The sequence below is a fragment of the Arachis ipaensis genome, chromosome B02, assembly GCF_000816755.2.
Source record: "Arachis ipaensis cultivar K30076 chromosome B02, Araip1.1, whole genome shotgun sequence".
Taxonomy (NCBI): Eukaryota; Viridiplantae; Streptophyta; class Magnoliopsida; order Fabales; family Fabaceae; genus Arachis; species Arachis ipaensis.
Window position 1 is genome coordinate 72892724 of NC_029786.2, and position 8274 is coordinate 72900997.

Below are 8274 nucleotides of genomic sequence, written 5' to 3' on the forward strand. Positions count from 1 at the left end.
TTCCCTTTTTCTTATTAGGATCTTGTTATTTAGCTAGTCTCATGGGGTGTGTTTCAAGCATATGATTCCGGATAGATAGTTTCCTTCCCACCTTATTGGTGAACCAACTTAGCTAATCTATTACCATACCACAAACTTAGGAACTTACTCCACAATATGAACTCCACTCTAGTCTTTCATAACATCTCTTTTTATTTGATTCAAAAGGAGACAAGCAACACAATAACCAAGATGGAATTGAAAACAGGCAATTTAACTAGTAATCATAGACCTAAGCAAGGAAAATACTAAAAACAGAATTGAAAATCCTAAACTACCATGGAAGCATGTTCTATTTCATACATGATATTTCCTTATTTAAAAACTTGAAAAAGAGATGGGACAATAAGGGAACTCCACCACCTTTTACTCTTGGGGTTGCTCCTGCTCTCCTTCCTGTTTGTTCTCTTTGTGTTTTTCTTGAGTGCTTGCACTCCCACTTCCCTTGCTTTTTCCAATCAACTTCTTCCAGAAGCCAGCATCTTCCATCTTCTTCTTCAATGTTTCCTTCTGCTGTTTCACCTTCCTTTCCTCTTGTTCTGTAAAATCTTTTTAGACCTCATCATACTTGGGGATTGTAGAGTGTAGATTATGCATATGACTAGACATGTAGTTCAACTTGGCTTGAGTATTTATGTTGAACTCCTCCCTATGTAGTTGCCGTCCTTCATTCAGTACGCTAAACTCATTGAATGCCTTTGCCTAAGCTAGCTGTCTTTGATTGAGTTCTTGAAGGTGCTTGTCTTGTCGCTCTTGTCTTTCAGTCACTTGATTTATGGCTTGAGTAAGCTGGGAATAGTATTCCATTTGCTATTTTTGCCATTCTCCTTGTTGATTCATCCAATTAGAAAGGAGCTCTTTTTGACGATCCATCCTTTGAGCTTGAATGTGCAGTTGTTATTCTTGTCCCTCTATATAACTCCTTGCTAGCTCCTGATGCCAAGGCATCTTAGGCTCATTGGAAAGAAGACATCTAGAGCTTTCCAAGCATATATGGCATGCATAGTGGATACTAAAAATTGAGGGAGAAAACAGCCTCGTAATGTGCATAGAAGAGCATAGTACCAACATGCAATCAGTCCAGCTGACCTCTTCACCTTCCATGGAGTATAACTCGAGTTGTAGAAATCCAATTGAGGTGCTTCCAGTTGCGTTAGAAAGCTGACATCCATAGCTTTCCAACGAGGTATAATAGTCTATATTTGGCATCAAATTGGCAAGGTTGACAAGAGAACAAAGTGACGACTCAAGAAAGGGGGGGTGCAACGTTTGAGTGTAGTTTAATGGATCATTATCCTTTTTGGATCAATTATGTCACTCTACCCTTCAAGCAAGCAAGGCACATCAACAACACCAAATCAAGGCCACAAGAATCATCTAGAATAGTTTATTTTCATTTGATTGTAATTTGCTTTGAATTTCATTTTCATTTTGTAATTTAGGGAGCCTATTTAAAGGCCTTAGTTTCTGCATTTGACGGGACACACAGGGGGGATTGAGGGGGAATCCAGCCCCTGAGGGGGAGAACTTTGGATCATTTTCTTTTAGTTTTGTAATTGAATTCAGAGCTATGACTCACTAAACCCCTTTCATTGGGTTAGGGAGCTCTATTGTAATTCAATGAATCAATAATAGTTTTATCTTCTTCTTCAATCTTTTCTCTTGAATTTTGTTAGAAAGCTTCTCGATCTAATTCCATTGGGTAGTTGTCTTGGGAAAGAAACTACCCATAATTGGAATCCTTCGGAACCTTGGGAAAGGAATGGAGGATTCATGCTAGAGAAGCTTTCTCACAGTGAATTGGATTGGGGTTTGGATGGATATTGTGACATGTAATCCTACCAAATTGTGGTTCATGAAACTGTGTGGTATAATCAGTGATCGAGCATCATCTCTTCTTATGAACATTTAAACCAAGGGATTGGGAATTTGTTCGTTTTTAGAGAGAATTGGTGAGCCAAGGGATTGGGATCCAATCATATAAGATTGCCAAGCAAAATTCAATGAATGCATTGGTTGAGGAAGAAATAAAAATGTTTTGATTCAGAGATCTCAATATCTCCTAACACCCAATGAATCCCCCATTTCTGATCTACCACTTTCTCTTTACATTCTGCAATTTAATTCATGCAATCACCCCCATCCCTTTTAATTTCAGCAATTTAGTTTCTCGCTCTTTAATTCATGCAATTTTACATTCCGCAAATTCTCATCTAAATCTTGATTCCGCTCAACTAGAACATACTTCTAATCCTAATTGCTCACTCAACCAATCCTTGTGGGATTCGACCTCACTCTATTGTGAGTTTTTACTTGACGATAACCGGTGCACTTGCCGGAAGGAATTTTGCCGATCGTGCAATTTCCTAAATCGTAGCATAACAAGTTTATGCAGCATCAGCTCCTCAATGGCTCTGTGAATGTGATTCAGGTTTATGTTGGTTGGGTCATAATATTCTCTTTGTTGGTGTTTTTCCTGATGAGGCTCTTTTTGGTGAGGTCCTTCTTTTGGCTTTCGCTTCCCTATTTGAGGTCTTCTTTGTTGTTGAGTAGGTGTCGTATAAGTCAGACGCTGGAGCGTAATTAGCCTCCCAGGGTTCACCCAATTTGGATTGCTATCCTCGAAGACTACCTTGGCCTTTGTACACAGTTTGAGGATGGTGCTGGGGTACCAAAGCCTGGCACCCGAATCAATCTTCTCAGCTGACTCTTGAATCCCCTCAGCTATAAGTTCATGCACATTGATTTCTCCACCCTGTACTAAGCAATGTACCATGGTAGCTCGAGTAACGTTGACCTCAGAATTGTTTGCGGCTGGGAGGATAAACCTCCTCACGAGTTCAAACCATCCCTTGGCTTCCGGGCTGAGGTCTCCTCTCTTGATGAACTGGGGTCTCCTATCCGCATACCTTTCCCAATCAGCTCCTATAACACATATGTCAGTCACAATTTCTTTGAGTTCATCATTATTAGGGCTCTTACTTATTCTTGCATGATAACTAGGCTAATCAAAATGTGGTAATTTCAGCTGAAGAGTTCTTGTTATAGCATTGGGGATGAAATCCACCTCTCTCCCTCTTACGTAACTTTTGAAGGTGGGGACCTTAGTTTTGTCTTCTCTGACCACATTTGGATAGAACTCTTTGATGAGGTTTGCATTTATCTTCCCCTCTGGGTTCGTAAGCCTTTGCCAACCCCTTTGTTCAATCTTCTCTCGAATCTATGGGCACTCATCCTCGTCAATTTATCAGGGTGGTTGGTAGTGCTTCAAGTCCTCCCCCCTTGTAGTAAATCTATCTCCATTGGCTTCATCAAGGATCTCCACATGTTCTAGGGAGAGAACTCTGTTGATGGTAAAGACTTTAGGTAGCTGAAATGGGATGGTGGGGAGATTGGGGGGAATAGCGGGGAAGTAAGCTGAGATCACTTTATCTCCTGGAGAGAAATCTTCTGTAGGGATCTTCTTGTTCCTGCATCTCCTTAGTACCTTCTTCTTTACTGTTATCCTGCTCTTTGTGGTCTCTTTTCCTGTGGAGATTTTGTTGTCGGTCTCATGTGATTCTGGTAGTTTTGGCTCCACTTGAGTTTCCTCTAGCTGTGACAGCTGTTGATTATCTTGTTTTTCAATCAAGGGGACTCCCAGATGTGCTGGTTGTGCTTCAGTGCTTGTTTCTTCTATCAGTATCTCACTATGATCTTTCCTTGGTTCTTGGTTCTCTTGATCTGTTTCTTGTGAGGGTTTGAAAATATTGAATGTGAGTTGTTCATCATGGATCCTCAAAATTAGCTCTCCTCACTCCATAATCTATAAGTGCTCTGGCTATGGCTAGGAATGGTCTCCCCAATATGATTGGATGGAGATGACTTTCCTCCATTTCTAATATGACAAAATCTGTGGGAAGGAAGTAGTTTCCAACCTTCACCAGCACATTTTCAGCCACTCCTACTGCTTGTTTTTGAGTCTTGTTAGCCAGCCTGATGACTACATCTTTGGGCATTATCTCATTGATCTGCAGCCTCTTCATAAGGGATAAAGGCATCAAGTTGATGCTTGCTCCCAAATCGCAGAGTCCTTTATCAAACATTATTTCTCCTATGGCACAGGGGATGTAAAACTCCCTGGGTCCTTCCTCTTTGTAGGCAGCTCTGGTTGAATGAGGGCACTGCACTCCTTATGGTCAGCAGCTCCTTCATATACTTAATGTATGAGGGCATTCGCTGAAGGGCCTTGATGAATGGTATGTTTACATGGAGGGATGCAAACATGTCAAGAAACCTTGAGTATATTCTCCTCTCTACACAGCCATTTAGTAATCGGGGAAAGGGTGCATAGAGTCTCAGCAGCTCCTTCTGTGTCAGCTCCTTCTGTGTAATTGTGGTTTCTTGATGATTCTCCCCTTGCTTTCCTGTGGAAGTATCTTCAGGTTGTTCTATTGGGGCACCTCCTCTTTGAACACCTTGTTATCTTGAATCTCTTTGCATATGCCTTCAAGTATAATCTCAATCCTTGAGAGTCTATCTTCAGATGATGGTGAGTTGAGGTTGGAGGGATGAGAAGGGCCATTTTGGCTTTGGTATGGATGTTGAGGTGTGTTGTTAGGTGGGTGTTGATATGATCTTTGTGTGGAATGTTGGTGGGCTGCATTGTTGTTGGGGTTGTGGCGTCTCTGATCTTTGTCTTGGTCTTGTTGATTTCCCCACCCAAAGTTTGGGTGGTTCCTCCAACCAGGATTGTAGGTCTTGGAGTATGGATCATGTGCTTTCCTAGGTGAGTTTTCAATGTAGTTGGCTTGTTCTTGCTCATCCTCTGCCTCTGCATTCACTCCCTCTTGGGTTGCTGATGAGGTGGTTATTACTACTACTTGGTTCCTCTCCATCTTCTTGGTAAGATCAGCCAACTGCTTGGTGATAAGCTTGTTTTAGGCCAGCAGTGCATCCACATTGTTTAGCTCCATCACTCCTCTAGTGTTGCCTCTTTCAGAAGCATAGAAGTAGTCATTCTCAGCTACAGCCTCAATGACATCTATGGCTTCTTCAATGGTCTTCTTCTTGTTCAGAGATCCCCCGGATGAGTGGTCTACTGCCTTCTTCGATTCATAAGAAAGACCTTCATAGAAAATGTGCAGCTGCACCCATTCATTGAACATATCTGGTGGGCACCTTCTTGTCAGGTCCTTAAACCTCTCCCATGCTTCATATAGAGTCTCACCATCTTCCTGCCTGAGGGTTTGTACCTCAGCTCTCAACTTGTTGATTCGTTGAAGAGGATAGAATCTGGCCAAGAATTTATTCACCACATCTTCCTAGGTTGCTAAACTCTCCTTTGGGAAGGATTCCAGCCATTTAGATGCCTTGTCCTTGAGTGAGAAAGGAAACAGTAGTCTATAGGTGTCAGGATGAACACCATTAGACTTCACAGTATCACATATCCTCAGGAAGGTGGTTAGATGTTGATTGGGGTCTTCTTGGACACTCCCTCCGATGAACAATTGTTCTGAACAAGGGTGATGAGTTGTGGCTTTAGTTCAAAGTTGTTGGCATGTATGGTTGGCCTTTGGATGCTACTTCCACAATTTCCTGGGTTTGGATTGATGTACGAACCCAGAACCCTTCTCTCTTGCCTAGCCTGATGTGCTGGACCTTCTCTGCCATGGTTGTGAGCCTCTTCTTTATGATGGTTCTCCATATTTTCATCCATGTTTGGTTCAAAATACTCCTCCTCTTCCTCAGCACCAACTACTCTCTTTCCTCTTGCTTCCCTCCTTAATCTAAGGAAGGTCCTCTCAGGTTCAGAATCAAAGGAATTTGAAGCCCCGCTTCTTCTCCCTGTCATACAACCAACAAGGCACAAGCAAGGAAATAGATGCAGAACGTATTTCTGTTAGAATTGCTGTTAGTGTGAGTGATGCAATATTTCAAACAGTTAGTGGGTTAGTGGACTGAATTGTAAACAACTAAAAAAAAGTAGGGGAAAGGGAAGAAAATAACTAAACTGAAAGTAAATAGCTCAAACAGAATTTTAAATCAAACAAAAGAAAAATGCTCAATCTAGTTATCCTCCAATTTAATCATTGTTGATACAAAATCAATCTCCGGCAACGGCACCATAAACTTGATGCATGGAAACTTGTCTCTCAACAATTTTCCTTCGGCAAGTATACCGAATTGTCGTCAAGTAAAAACTTACAATAGAGTGAGGTCGAATCCCACAGGGATTGATTGGTCAAGCAACTTTAATTAGAGGAATGTTCTAGTTGAACTAAGCAGAATTAGATCTGAGATTTGCAGAAAATTAAATGAGGGGAAAGTAAATAGTAGAAAACATAAATGCTGGAAATAAAGAGCTGAATGTAAATAGCGAAAAGTAAATTGCAGAATCTTAAATGGGAATGGGGAAGATGCTCATAAAAGTAGATTGCAAAATTTATAGAGAATGGGTAAGATTAGAAATGGGGAATTCATTGGGCTTAGGAGATGTTGCATTCTCCGGATCAAGTTCATTTTCATCTCTTCCTCAATCAATGCATTCATTGATCTCCTTGGCAATCTTAAGTGATCGAATTCCAATTTCTTGGTAATTCAATCTCTCAAATCTTGATCAATAGCCAATTCCTTGGTCAATTGCTCATGAGAAGAGATGAAGTATGGTCACTGATTATACCACATGTATTTCCAAATCAAAGTGTTGGTAGGATTATATGTCACTATATCCATCCAAACCCCAATTTGGTCCAACATGAGAAAGCATTTCTAGCATGATCTCTTCATTCCTCTTCCAAAGTTCCGAAGAGATCCAAGTATGAATAGCTTCTTTTCCAAGATAACTACCCAATTGAATGAAGATTGAAAGCTTTCTAGTAAAATTAAGAGAAAAGATAGAAAAAGAATAATGAAAATTAATATTGATCCATCAAATTACAACAGAGCTCCCTAACCCAATGAAAGGGGTTTAGTTGTTCATAGCTCTGGGAATGAAAAGTATAGATGGAGAGTACATTCTAAGAATTAAACTACAAGTTGTAGAGAAAGTAAAATACAGAGAGTAGTTCTCATTAACTTAGTTAACGTGACTCTTAACGTGGGCTGTGATGGCTTCGAGGACGTTATTGGCGATTACTTTTCTCATTAACGTTACAAGCTAGCTCCCATCCTACGTTAGTGGTTATGTTAGTTAGACTAACGTGGCTGCTAACGTGGTTCTTCCTTGTTTCCTTTGTCCTGAAATCAAGCAATAGAGTGCATCAAAGTTCTAATTCAAATCATGAGACATGCATCATCCAGTTTGTTATACAATTCTTGCATAATTCTCATGAAATCATGTAAAGTGCACAATGTTTGCTTGAATCAATATGTAAGTGAAATTCTACCCAAATCTTGCTTATTTCCTAAGAAAATGCATGAAACTACCCTAAAACGGTAAAGAAAAGGTCAGTGAAACTGGCCAAAATGCCCTGGCATCAAGTGGTGATAACATCGACCTTGGCCGGGTCTACAGAAATGCCTTCATGAGATACTACATGCCCTAACACTATGCCTTGTCTTACCATAAAGTGACATTTTTCAAAATTCAAGACAAGGTTAGTGTCAACACCTCTAGCTAAGACCTTGGCCAAGTTTTCTAAGCAACAATCAAATGAAGTTCCATAAACACTGAAGTCATCCATAAAGACTTCCAGAAAATTCTCCATTAGATCGGAAAAGACACTGGTCATACACTGCTGAAAAGTAGCAGGTGCATTACATAGTCCAAATGGCATCCTTTTGTAGGCAAAGGTGCCAAAAGGGCAAGTAAATGTTGTCCTTTCCTGATCTTCAGGAGTAATGTGAATCTGGAAGTAACCAGTGAATCCATCAAGAAAGCAATAATGGGATTTACCTGCCAAACGGTCCAACATCTGATCGATAAAGGGCAAAGGGTAGTGGTCCTTTCTTGTAGCGGCATTCAATCTTCTATAATCGATGCATACTCTCCATGCATTTTGTAGTCTCTTGGTGACCACTTCACCATCATCCTTTTTTACCGCAGTGATGTCCGATTTCTTGGGAACAACTTGGACCGAGCTCACCCATGCACTGTCAGAAATTGGGTATATGATACCTGCATCAAGTAGCCTAGTGACCTCATTCTTTACCACATCAAGGTTGGTCGGGTTGAGCCTCCTTTGCGGTAGCCTAACCGGCCTAGCTCCCTCTTGAAGAAATATACGATGCATGCACTTGCGAGGGTCAATCCCC